A 12,144-nucleotide genomic window follows, 5' to 3' on the forward strand; every position below is an offset into this window, starting at 1 on the left:
TGGGTAAAACACATTCTGAGTACTGGTTACTTATGTGAAACTGCACAGAATAACATTAGTATTTCACTGTGATTTCATGGGTTTCTCTGTTTGCCCTTGGCTTATAATGAGCCTATTAGCTAGAAGCTGTCACAGTGCCCACGGATAGAGTCAGATTCCTTAAGTAAAAGTTTACACCTGTTTTCACAGGGACTTTCTCTTGAGAAGAGCGGAAACCCTTGCCAAACAATTTAATTTTCTAATCAGGAAATTGTTATCGAAGGAACTAAAAACAACAGTAAGACAACCTCTTGATAGTTTGGCGGATATCTGTGTCTAGGATGTCCCGTGTATGTTTTTTCTGAGTATTTCTTCACTACTGTTCTTTCATGCTTGGTTTTACAATTTAGGACAGGATAGATGGGGTCGATGAAGTACCATAGGTTTTCTGTCTGACTGGGGCATAAATCATGCTTCTTTTTATATCTATCTCTTTTATATTACTGCTCATTTATCTTCTTTATTATGGTCATGTTTTGTCTTCTAAATACACACAGGCTGTCTAGCCATGTACTTACTATAGGATGAAATATCAATTTTGGTCACAAACAGGCATATATTTGCTTTATATCTAAACTATGTAACAGCAAAACTTTCAAAGAAAACTAAGTAATATATACAGCTTATGTATCACACTCTGTATCTTTTCTACTATTGAATATTCTGTAATTTCTTTGCTCAAGTTCTCAACTCATCATATTTTAAAGAATCATCCAGATGAATGCATTAGGGAAATAAGAAATATGTTGGGGCTGTCCCCATGATATGCCATCTCAAAATGATTGGGGCCTATGCACACACATACTATACACATAGCTGTATTTGTGTCTATTCTAATTGTGTGTGAGAAAGAGATGTAAAATAGCAAAAGTACTTGGGGAAAATTAAAAAGTGTGGTTTTTGTTCACTTGGTTTATGAAATAGGTAATATACAATTTTAGTTATATGAAACAGGAACCAGAAATAACAGTAACTTAAGAAAGAAGTTTTATTTCTCTCGCCGGTAACCATTTGGAAGTTGGTGTTCAAAGTAGGTAGGATGGCTTTGCTCCACAAAGTCATCCAGAGATCCAGCCTCCTTCTTGGTTACTGTTTTGCCTTCCTTCACTTGCAGTCCAAGACACCTAACAATCCAAGCATCTGAAAGGCAGAGAATGTCCCTTCTTTTTAAAGACATGATCTGGAAGTTGCACATATCACTCACCCTGGCATCCCAATAGCCAGAAGTTTCTTACAAGGCACAACACTTGAAGGAATGCAGGGAGATGAACTTTTTATTCTGCGCTGCACTGTGGCCAGCTAAAAATTCTATGACTTTGAAAGAAGGTGATAATGACTATTGGGTTACAGTTTCTGTCCTAGGGCACAATAGAGCTGGTATATCTAAAAAAAACAGAAATATTATTTTTTATAGTTGCATTATTATAGATCCTTTATTGAATGTCCACTCAATGTTGCTCAATGTTAAAGCCTTGTTGAATGTTTTATAAATTATACATAAGACATCTCTTTCAATTGGGAGACTTGATGATTTCAAATTCCAGAACTTAAATCTCTGAGGACTTTTCTTGTGTGGTTGATGGCCCTTCATTACTGATGGAGATCCATTTGTTTCCTAGCAGGTTAGGGGTGGTCTGTGTCTGATTACTTCTTAAATACTGTTCTATTTATTCATTCATTTCAATTCTTTATTAAGCTCTCGTAAGTGGATGACCTGTTCCAGGCACTGTATAAAATATGAAATGGATTGGACACAGACTCTATCATTAGGCTTTTACTGTTGTGTGTACATTCTGTGAAAAGCTGGCCATGACAATAGTGACTATACCTCATGAAAATCACAAGAGAAATTACCCAAAAGTGTCTTCCCTCTTCCGCTTCATTCATTCAGTCTGCTCTGTACCATATTCCCTGAGCATCATCCACGTTACACCTGGTGGCTAATGTGAGAAAAAAATTTTGAAGGTTCACATTCTTTATATTCCCTGGATTATTTTTCAGTTTTGAATTTTCTAATGGATTCCGATGTTACCCCCACTGTAGTTAATTGGTCATGTCAGGGAACAAGGAAAATAACTTTGTGTTCATTTAATTAGGAATTTTTCAGGATTTGGAAAGTTACTGTTTTAAGATAACAAAATATACGTTTAGCTAGTAATTTAGCTAGTTAGCAACTTTTAGCTAGTAATTACAAGAAGTAATCCTTTCTTAAACAATTCAGATTTAAAAATTTCCCATTTAATCAGACTATAACTTCTGGACTTTTTAGAATGAGCAATCTTAAGAAATAAAAGGCTGGTTTTAATACAGAGTAATGGGATATATCAATAACCATTAAGGTACACAGGCTAAGCTTCCCTTAGGTGCCCTGTTGGGCTTATTCTTAAAATCCCAAACGCAGCAAAACCTGTAATGACCTTCTTACTGCTCACAGCCTGGAGTTAGCTTGCATGTGTGTGCACGCGTGCACACACACGCACACACATTGCATTCATTAAACCTTAAATGTATTATAAAACAACAAAGAAACTAGGCTCACCTAGTTTTTTCTTTGTTTTTGAATTCTCTTTAATGAGAACTTTGGAACTTGTTCTTTATAAAGGATTCTTTTGAAATAGGTTGAGTATTTTCTTTGAGTACATTGAAACAGTGAAGCCTAACATTGATGTTGCTAAAAGTCATATGCGATAGAAGATGGAGCACTTTGCTTTGCTGTAAATATGCCTCAGTACATTTGTGGAATAATCAGTGTTTGTTCCTAATCCCCTTTTCCCCTCTAGTACTTCCGTCCTTTCATTTCTTACTCTTCTTTCTACCTCAGTCTGCTCTCTGTCCTTTGATATAGAGATATGTGAATATTAATTATAGGTAACTCTTGAAAAATTCCACTTTATGGTATCAGTATAATCGTATCGCTGGGGAAAACCAGAACTCAACAGAGAAAAACAAAACATGAAGATCTGTGTTGCCCTGAACTTGGCAGGAGGACAGATAAGATTTAAATAAAGGTAGAGATGTCACATCACTATTCTTTGCTTTCATTTTTAATAAATTAAGTCAAATAAAGTGCGTAGGTTGGGGTATATGAAAGCTCTTAAGATTTTTCCCAGCAATGTGCATATTATTTCAATGATAGGAAGCCTAACCTACTAGGAAGAGCAATAGTCCAGGGGTCAGAGAAACTTGGATTGCAGGGTCAGCTCATCCAGCTAACTTGAATGTAACCTCACTATGGCGCGTATTCTCTCTGTGTGCCTGTTTTCTCCTTTGTAAAATGTAGGGCTTACACTATGTGGTTACTGAGATTCCTCTCAGGTCTGTGATTATCATTTTACTGGTCACTTTTATTTTTAAAATAGCACAAAATACAACAAAAAGTCAGCATCTTTTAAAGCCATGTATTACCAACGCAGGATTTATGTACACATCTGTGTAGTTCGTCTTACCTTACAGCTACATACCTTTCTTGATAGTTTAAAATCTTCCTGAATAAATTGTGTAAGGTAGCAATGTTAAGCTCTAGTCCCTGGATTATATAGCATGATGTCTCTTTCCTCTGTATTCTAGGAGCACTTACATCAAATCTCCTTGAACCAACTCACAAGTGGAGCTGTTGCTGTGTTGTGAGCTTGGTGTGGGCATTCCTGGGTCGTGCATTCTCTGCGGGTGAGGGGCCAGGTGGCCCTTCTGGAAGGGAATATCTCTGACTGGCTGGTTGTGAACATTTGCTCCAGTTGTGTATTTGTTCCTTTTAGTTCACTTAATTTAAGGTTGGTGTTTACAGTTTCAATTAATATTCTTTAGATCACTTTGTTTTTATAAGTGAGTGAAATGATTTTTCTTTTGAGTGTCATTGCTTCCCTTCTGGTAGTAGCCATTGATTTTCATTTGAAGGGAATATTAAATATCACTATGAAAAAAATGACTAAGACAAACAAGCCATTTTTTAAACTTCTAGAGTGAGAAGATTTATTTCAAATACATTATCATTTGTAAGAGGAAGAGTAAAAACAACCAGATTGTGAGCACGGTTGTGGGAGATGAAGCTGCTTAATGAACCCTACACCGCCTACAAAATTGGAGTAATCTAGTTTTTAGAAAGATGAAATACTGACTCTTCCCCTTTCATTCCTAAGACAGGTATTTGTTACATAAAACAAGCAGTTTTTCCTGTGTTAACTCTTTCAGGTAACTAAGTTATCTGAAGTAAGGCTTGGTTTGGTTCATGAATTTAGGAGGTCATATTTGGAGTCATTCAAACAGTGAGTGTCTATTGTGTCACATCGATTCTGTGCTCAGGAGCAAAGGCAAACAGAGAAATAGTGTGAAAAATATTAACAAATGGAAGAGTAGTTTGGAAAAGTGTGAAGCATATAGTGTTTGTTACTGATTGGTTTTTATAAGAAAACCTTCAAGGTCAATGACCTTTCGTATCATCTCCTTTAATCCTCTGGCCTTTAGGGAATTCTTTCTAAAATAGACACATGTATGGTCATTCACTTTCCATTTAAAACCTTACAGTGATAAGGAACTCACTTCCTACTGAAATAGTTATTTACTTGAGAAACTTTGCTTTGTACTAAATCCATTTAGCGAGACCTAAAATGGTTTATAAAAGGGCATTCAAAATAATGCATACAGTTTCATTAGGAAATAAGTTAAAGCAGTAACATTTAAACTGTTGTGCAAATATGTCATCACTTATCCCCTTTACCCTTATAGATAGTCAGGTTTCAAAGTTATCTAGTCCAAAAATTCTTTAATTATCAAGCTCTATCTTTATCAACCAGTGATCTCTTTAATAAGTCATCTCTTTCAGCCTACCAATTCTACGTCATTTGGATTAAAACATAGGTAAAAATTCAAAGAATTTGCCTCCTGAAGGCTTTTCCCAACCTCCGCACTATTGACATTTTGGACCAGATAATCCTTTCATGTGTGTGACTGGCCCGGGCCTTGTTCGGTATTTAGCAACATTCCCGACCTCTACCCATTGGATAACACAGTTGTGACAACCAAAACTCCTTCCAAAGATTGCCAAATGTTACTTGGAGGACGCAGCCACCCACAGTTGAGAACCATTGCATTACATAAACAATTGTTAATCACCTTTTAATTCCAAAGATATAAGTAAAGGACAAGCCTTTTCAAGGAAGGGTAGATTGTGGGAAACAAGCTGACCTAATAAAAATTCAGTGTTCACATTCGAACCTTTGAGACTGAGTTTACTTGTTTTCCTGGTACATGTTTGACAAATCCAGACCAGATCATACAAGGCTAAATGGAGTTCAGATGTCCTACTTGTTTTTTCACTTTAAAAAAAAGGAAAAAATATCATTGTAAAAATTTTCATTCACGTAGGCATGTTTGTGTAAATGGAAGTAATAATTTTAACATCACTTACTTGACTTTGGATTATTCTGGGGAAACTGGAAAAGCTGGCCAGTAAATTGTTTGTAGTGGTTCTGGTGTGGTTCTAATGAGGACGCCAGGCGACTGGCTCCCTGTTGATCATAAAGATTGTGCAGCCAGGGGGCCTCCTCTCAGGAAATTCTCTGAGAAGTGTACCAGGCACCAGTGGGGAGCTTAGTCACCAGCCAGTAGGAAATCTTGGCCTGTGTTTGAGAACCCTTACGGAAGGGCTGGCTGATTTGATTTCGTATTCCCAGTCACCAATAGGTGCTGAAACGTGAGCCCCAGAATAGCACAGTGATTCATACTGGAGACATTCCTGCATCTTCCAACTTGGAGGGTCTGAAGACTAGATCAGGAATTAAAACAGTATGATTCATGCTCCCTCCCCACATGGCATTTCCTGTGGAAGTGATCGCCGTGGCACCTTGCGGGTGGGGAATCTTGGTCAGGAATGCCTCCCGTAAAAATCTTTTCAGTCCTAACTCCCACCCAGGAGCCAGCAGTCTAAGTAACCAATTCTTTCCAGAATATCACTTTGGTTCCCAGACTTCAAGTAAAGGCTAAAAACTTCTGGCTCTCCACGGTTATTGATCCAGTGGATTTTAGTAGACAAGATGCATTCTTCAGGAGTGTGTGTGTGTGTGGGTGGGAGGTGCGGGAGGGCACCCTCCTTTTCAACATCACTGAATCACTGCTTAAGAGCCCTGTTACTCTTAGGGATTTGCCATATCCCTCAGGTGGGTTGGGAAGGAAAATGGCTGAGAACCACCAGGAGCCTAACCATTTTTGACAAACAAGTTAAACCTAATACTGTTCATTGTAAGATACGTTTCAAAATATTTGTTTTCCATTATGAAAGCAGCCTACAATTTAGATGGAGAGTGTATATTACACTGATTTTTTTTTTTTTTTTTTTAGAAGATGGTCAGACTGAGCCAAAGGTTGCGATGTGCCTAAGGTCATGGCGTGTCAACACTGATTCAAGGCCTCACAATTTAGAGGCCCCATAACTGAAACCTCTGCGACATAGTAACCCGAGTATTTTACTGACACCAAATCCCGATAATGTCAGTGTTGAACGGCAGCTTGATATGTGAGTCATTATTAAAAAGCATCTTTGACAGCTACGTGCTGTTGAAGGAGAAGAACATAGTTTAAATGAAACAGAAGCCCATTTTATTGCTCACTGTCAGTTAAATTTAGAAATAAATCCAAGTAAAGGTTTAATCCAGATATGAAATTTTTAATCACTTATTTTTTTCTTGTTGAACACGTTTCTATACTAATTGTATGTTGGAGCATCAGTTAAAAAAATCATTAGTCATGTGTGCATATGGGCCTGGCGTAAACTGGAAATATTTTAGGATCTGCTTCTCTTGTTCTACCTGACATCTTACTTGTTGGAGTACAGGATGACACAACTAAATGCTATGTAATAGGATTTCTTTGCAAGTGATGACTGTTGTTGTACAGTCTTTTTCCTTTTAAAGATACTGTCATTTTCCTTTAGGTTTTTAAAAAAAGAAAATGCATATCTTCATTATGCCTTCTTGGGGTTTGTATAAATTGCTAAGTCTTTTATGGAAGGTAACTTTATACTAAGAGTCATCATTAAAAACTCGAAGGACTATGTAGCAGTAGTTTTTGGTATCCCTTGTCCTTTTTCAGAGTTAGTTCTAAGTTTTTTTTGTGTGTTTTTTTTTAAGTTATGCTCATTTTCTACTGTATTCTGAAGAAGAGGAACTGTATAAATGCCTACAGTGGAAAGTTTCAGTCGCAATACCTATAAAGTTCTTTCTGATGTTTAAATTTAAATTATTCACTTGTCATGTATGCCTGATATCGCGCTCTCTTTCTCACTCTCTCACACTCTCTCATATCCTCCCTTCTCAGGCAGCAGAGAATATTTGTGCCACATCTTTGGTGAACATATGCTGTTGTTTTTTTTCCATCTTTTTTTTTCCTTCTCCTGGCTTATCGTAGTATTTTTGACAATTATGCACTCCAGACAATTAAAACTATGCAGGTATTTAAACGTTCTGTTCAATATGGCAGCTAGTATGTAGCGTCATGTGGCTAGTGAGCATTTGTAATGTGGCTACTTTGGATTTTGAAGACTGGGTACAAAAACAGAATGTCAAATGTCTCATTTTTAATATTGATTATACATTAAAATGATAATATTTTGGATATGTTGGGTTAAATTAAATATATATTATTATAATGAATTTTGCCTGTTTCTTTTCCACCCTTTTTAAAAACTGGCTACAAGAAACTTTAAAATTACACATGCAACTCACATAATACTTACATCGGGCAGCACTGCTCTAGAATCTTTATAGTTCATTTGCATCCTAACACCCAGATTCAGTATTTCATTCAAAGCCTGATAGATAAGTACAGAATGTGTTGAAAGGATATTTACTGTCTTGATATTCTATGAATACTTCCCTGTTCTTTTCACAACCCCTCAAGTATTCTTAAATTTTAGCAAAAAAGATGAATATACTTAAAAAAATTCTTCTTTGTTCTACAAATTTGGCCTCCTTGATTTCCTTTTCTGTGCTGTCTCTGTGCTTGGAGAATTAAGCACAATCCACAAGAGAATTAGTAGACACTCTTTTCAATGTCTGTGCCTTGTTTGCTTGCCAGCCTGCAGAGATAAGGGGTCTTAGAATGTGGGCTTTGATCTGCATGTTTGAGTTCTTTTTTTTTTTTTTTTTATCTGCTTGTTTGAGTTTGTAAATCTTCTACTTTGAATGTGGGCAGGGATCCTCAGGAAGTGTTGTTTTGTTTTTAAATTTTGAGTTACCAATTAGAGGACAATATAAGAGGTCACATACTTTACTTCATGAAAGTAAAGTTTTTTGGATATGAAAAGGTGACCAAATAAGACTACAGTGTAGTCTGAAGAAATTTTCCCCCCATACAAGTCTGTTAATTTCTTTTAAGTATGTTTGAAGCTTTAGTGACATTTTACATGAACTTCACAGCCTTTTGCTGAATCCATCACCTTGGTGCCTCCTTCAAAGGAATTTGAGTCTGGCCTGTTCATTGGCCATTTGGTGTCCTCTCTGCTGAGGGCAGCTTGGAATGCTTTTCAGCTTATTAAGATCCTGGTGTGGAATTCTGCAGGCGGAGCCATCACTGACCCATTTGAGGACAGTAAGTGCAGAAAGTCAGAAGGTTTTTATTTTGGTTCGTTGAATGTGTCTGTGGCCATGGAGCTGAAATATGAAACAAACCAGCTCTGGAGACATAGCATCTTGCATTCATAGTGGAAGAGATTAGACGAGTGGTTGGGTAGTGACACAGACATGATTCTTGCTCTATCTACTGATGATGAAACTTTCCAAATACTGTCAGTGTGCTGATAGTACATTTCTTAAATGCTAAATATAGCCAACTCTTAACGGCTAATTGTCTGTCAGGCTCATTTGTCTGTTACCCTTACATACTAAGGTCAGTCTGTCCTTCTAGTTTTGTAGATATAAAAATATGTATGTGTGACAGAGGCTAGGAAATAAAATATATAATAAAATGTGTACACTTGTAAAACTTGGTTAGCTTAAAAATTTGAAAGTAATCACTGTAAAAGGACTTGGCTATTTACACTTTATTCTTGTTATTTACTCTTGCTCAGTTTGAAAAGAGTCATAGAACTTCAGATCTGGAAAAAAATAAAACTAGAGATCATCTGTCTCAAGTTCTTAATCTTTCCATGTTGCATATTAGCAAACTGGTTTAAAGAAGGTAGACACCTTTTTTGAAAGTCTATGCTAATGGATAGCATAGGTTAACCCAAAATTTGAATCTCTGACATTTAAGTTTACTGTCCTTTCTGCCTACATTTGTTGCGTCTCACACAAAAAGATTCGGGCAGATCAAGACATCTGAAAATTCAGTGCTTTTAATTTCAGAGAAACACCACCTGCTTCTCTGACCTCAGTTACTTCACTTATAAAATGATAGGTCTTGGTTAGATGATTCCTGAGATTCTTTCACTTACACAAATTATAACACGGAGTTACTTCTTTTTTTAATGTGGACCATGTTGTTAGCTCAAATTCATGTTTCCAATGTTCTAAAAAGCCACTTCTATTTCAGGGTTACGGTAGGTAACATCCAAAATCGAGATGAAACCAGAGAGAAAAGAGGGAGCGTGAGATTTCATTGTTGGGGTGGGGTGAGACATGTACTGTGTGTGTGGGACTCACAAGCTCTGAAGCGGTCCCATCTAGGTCAGCACGCAGGCTCCTGGAGGAAGGGCGAGGCGGAGGCCACGCTGAGAGGCTTTGAGATTTGATAATAGAAGTCCTGCCCTGTTGTTTCCTTCCCTGGCAGCATTTGTCTTGCCTGCTTCCAAGGCCTGTAAGTAGGCCAGGCCAGCCACTGAAGGTCAACCTTAGGAGATGATAGGAGAGTTGATAAGAACTCTCTTCCCCTTACCACACTGAGCAGGAAGGCCCACCTGCCATGACAGTACGGACTGTCAGATCGGTGTGTTCTTTCTTTATCATCCACTTTGATTTCTCTGTAATACTTACCCAGTTCAGCTTGATTCACCTTAAGGCCTGCCTATTCTATAAAACGAATCGTGGAGACACTGTGGCTTGGTGAAGAGAAGCGACAGTGTGGAGAACGGTGATTTGGGTTCTACAGCCGGCTGTGTCCTATGCAGCTGGATCCTGTTGCTGTCAATAACACATTTTCTTTGGCACTTTTGTCATGTGTTTATGTCATGTTCATGACTGTCCATTTGACAACAGAAAGACATTCTCAGTCTGCCATTAGCTCCTCAGTAGCATGTGTAGTTGGACCTCTGTATCTGTGGGTACTATGTCCCTGGATTCAACCAACCACAGATGGAAAATAGTTTTTAAAAATGTCACCTTGTTGCTGAGGTGTACTGTATACAGGCATAGGATAGTTGAGTCGGTACTGAACATGTACAGACGTTTTTTCCTTGTCATTATTCCCTAAACAATGCAGTGTAACAACTATTTACACAGCCCTTGTATTAGGTATTATAAGTAACCTAGTGATGATAGAAAGTATACAGGAGGATATAAGTAGGTTATGTGCAAATAGTACACCGTTTTATATGAGAGACTTGAGCACCTAGGGATTTTGGTATCTGAAGGGGTCCTGGAACCGGTCCCTTACAGATACCGAGGGGTGTATTCATTGTGCCTTTCCTGATAACTCCTATTAGTGCTTAGGTGGGTCGGCCCACCAGCTTACAGAGCAGATTTGTTATTTTAGGATTGGGGAGCAAAGGCAAAGGTTTATTCTCAAGAAATAATAATTGACGCAGTGAAAGAATGTAGTTGATAAAGCATCTCATGTAGGAAAATGCTGTTCGTTAGTCTTTGGCTGAAACTAACACAAAACAGAATTAACCAGAGGACAACGCTACATGGTGGAGATAACAGCAGAGGTCGCCGAGTGTAATTAGTACATTGTGAGCATGTTCTCATTTCATATATTAACATGGGCAACACCAAGTTCATGATTCAGAAGGGGAATAAACTCCTAAGTGTGTCAGGTTCATTGTGTTGCACCTCTTATCTCAAGAAAGGACACCATATGGCTCTGTATTTGTATACTCTTGCCATAACAATTCCTCCTGTCAAAAATGATTTTCTCCAGAATTATGGTATGTAAGTTCTTGGCCCATCATTCAAAAAGGAAGAAAGTAGCATTTGTTAATCAGCATTTTTTGAAAATACTGTTTTGGCATATGTATTAATAACCCACATGTAAGTGTTGACACTATTTATGTGCTTTTAAAGAAAATAAGGATACGTAATTTTATAAACTGTTAAAACAAAACAAGACAAAAACTTTCTTTCTGATCTAATTACCTAGATGTGGAAGATTTTTTTTTTTTTTTTTCCCGGAGTTTCATATTCCAAAGTAGTAGGGAAAAGTGACAAAGAGATTTTGACACCAGTTATGTGTGAAATCACCTGGAAGCTAACTCTTGGTTCTTTCATGAATGATGTTGAAATTTGCAGTAATAAATGATCCCTGGGTTTTGGGAATAACAGTCCAAAGTTTCTTATTTATATGATCATTCTGTATCTAGCCCCTCTGTTGTTTGCTTGGCCAAGGAGACATGGTGAAAGAGTTCCACTTTAAGTTTTCATTATGCTCAATGAATCTTTCTCCTTAAATTTTTCATGAACTATGGAAGGGGAAAGAAAGCGCATTGCTTTTTACTTCTAAATATGTAGGGATGTAGGAACTCCACCCCCACTGAAATAATTTTGTCAGTTCTTTGTAAATTAGTAAAAGTTTCTTCTGTCCTAATAGTATTAAAAATTAAAGAAAAAAAGGCTACTTAGGGTCATGGGCCAGTCTACCAAAAAATGTATTTATTTTGCTGCATAAGAATCTTGTTTCTATGACAATGTAAAATTTGTATTGGTATTTCCAGAATGAACTTTCTCTTCTGCTCCCTTTTAGCTCCAAAAATAGGAGTTTATAGATACAATATTTATGTTATTAGCAATCTAATTATTCTCCCAAGGCATCTGGCCATGGTTCAGATGCTGGTTTAATAAGATTAATTATACTGCTTTTAGTACTGGAGAAGACTCTGTCGTGTTGTCAAAGTATTATTTAATGTTCCACACAAACAGTGCCTGTTGAGGTATGACTGGATGTGAGTTTCATTATTCTGCG

At 37.3% G+C, this 12,144-nt stretch overlaps 1 protein-coding gene and 1 long non-coding RNA gene across 2 annotated transcripts in view; one reads left to right on the forward strand and one right to left on the reverse strand.

The window, feature by feature from the left end:
- The window catches only part of CDH2 (cadherin 2), a 207,117-nt gene that overhangs the window by 57,002 nt on the left and 137,971 nt on the right, over nucleotides 1-12,144 (forward strand). The window lies entirely within an intron of this gene.
- LOC141573096 (uncharacterized) lies at nucleotides 1,063-5,576 on the reverse strand. Its single transcript, XR_012498658.1, has 3 exons — nucleotides 5,444-5,576; nucleotides 1,894-1,979; nucleotides 1,063-1,179 (listed from the first exon to the last, which is right to left on the reverse strand). It is a non-coding gene; the product is annotated as an uncharacterized LOC141573096 (long non-coding RNA).

The sequence above is a fragment of the Rhinolophus sinicus genome, linkage group LG09 (genome assembly GCF_036562045.2).
Source record: "Rhinolophus sinicus isolate RSC01 linkage group LG09, ASM3656204v1, whole genome shotgun sequence".
Classification (NCBI taxonomy): Eukaryota; Metazoa; Chordata; class Mammalia; order Chiroptera; family Rhinolophidae; genus Rhinolophus; species Rhinolophus sinicus.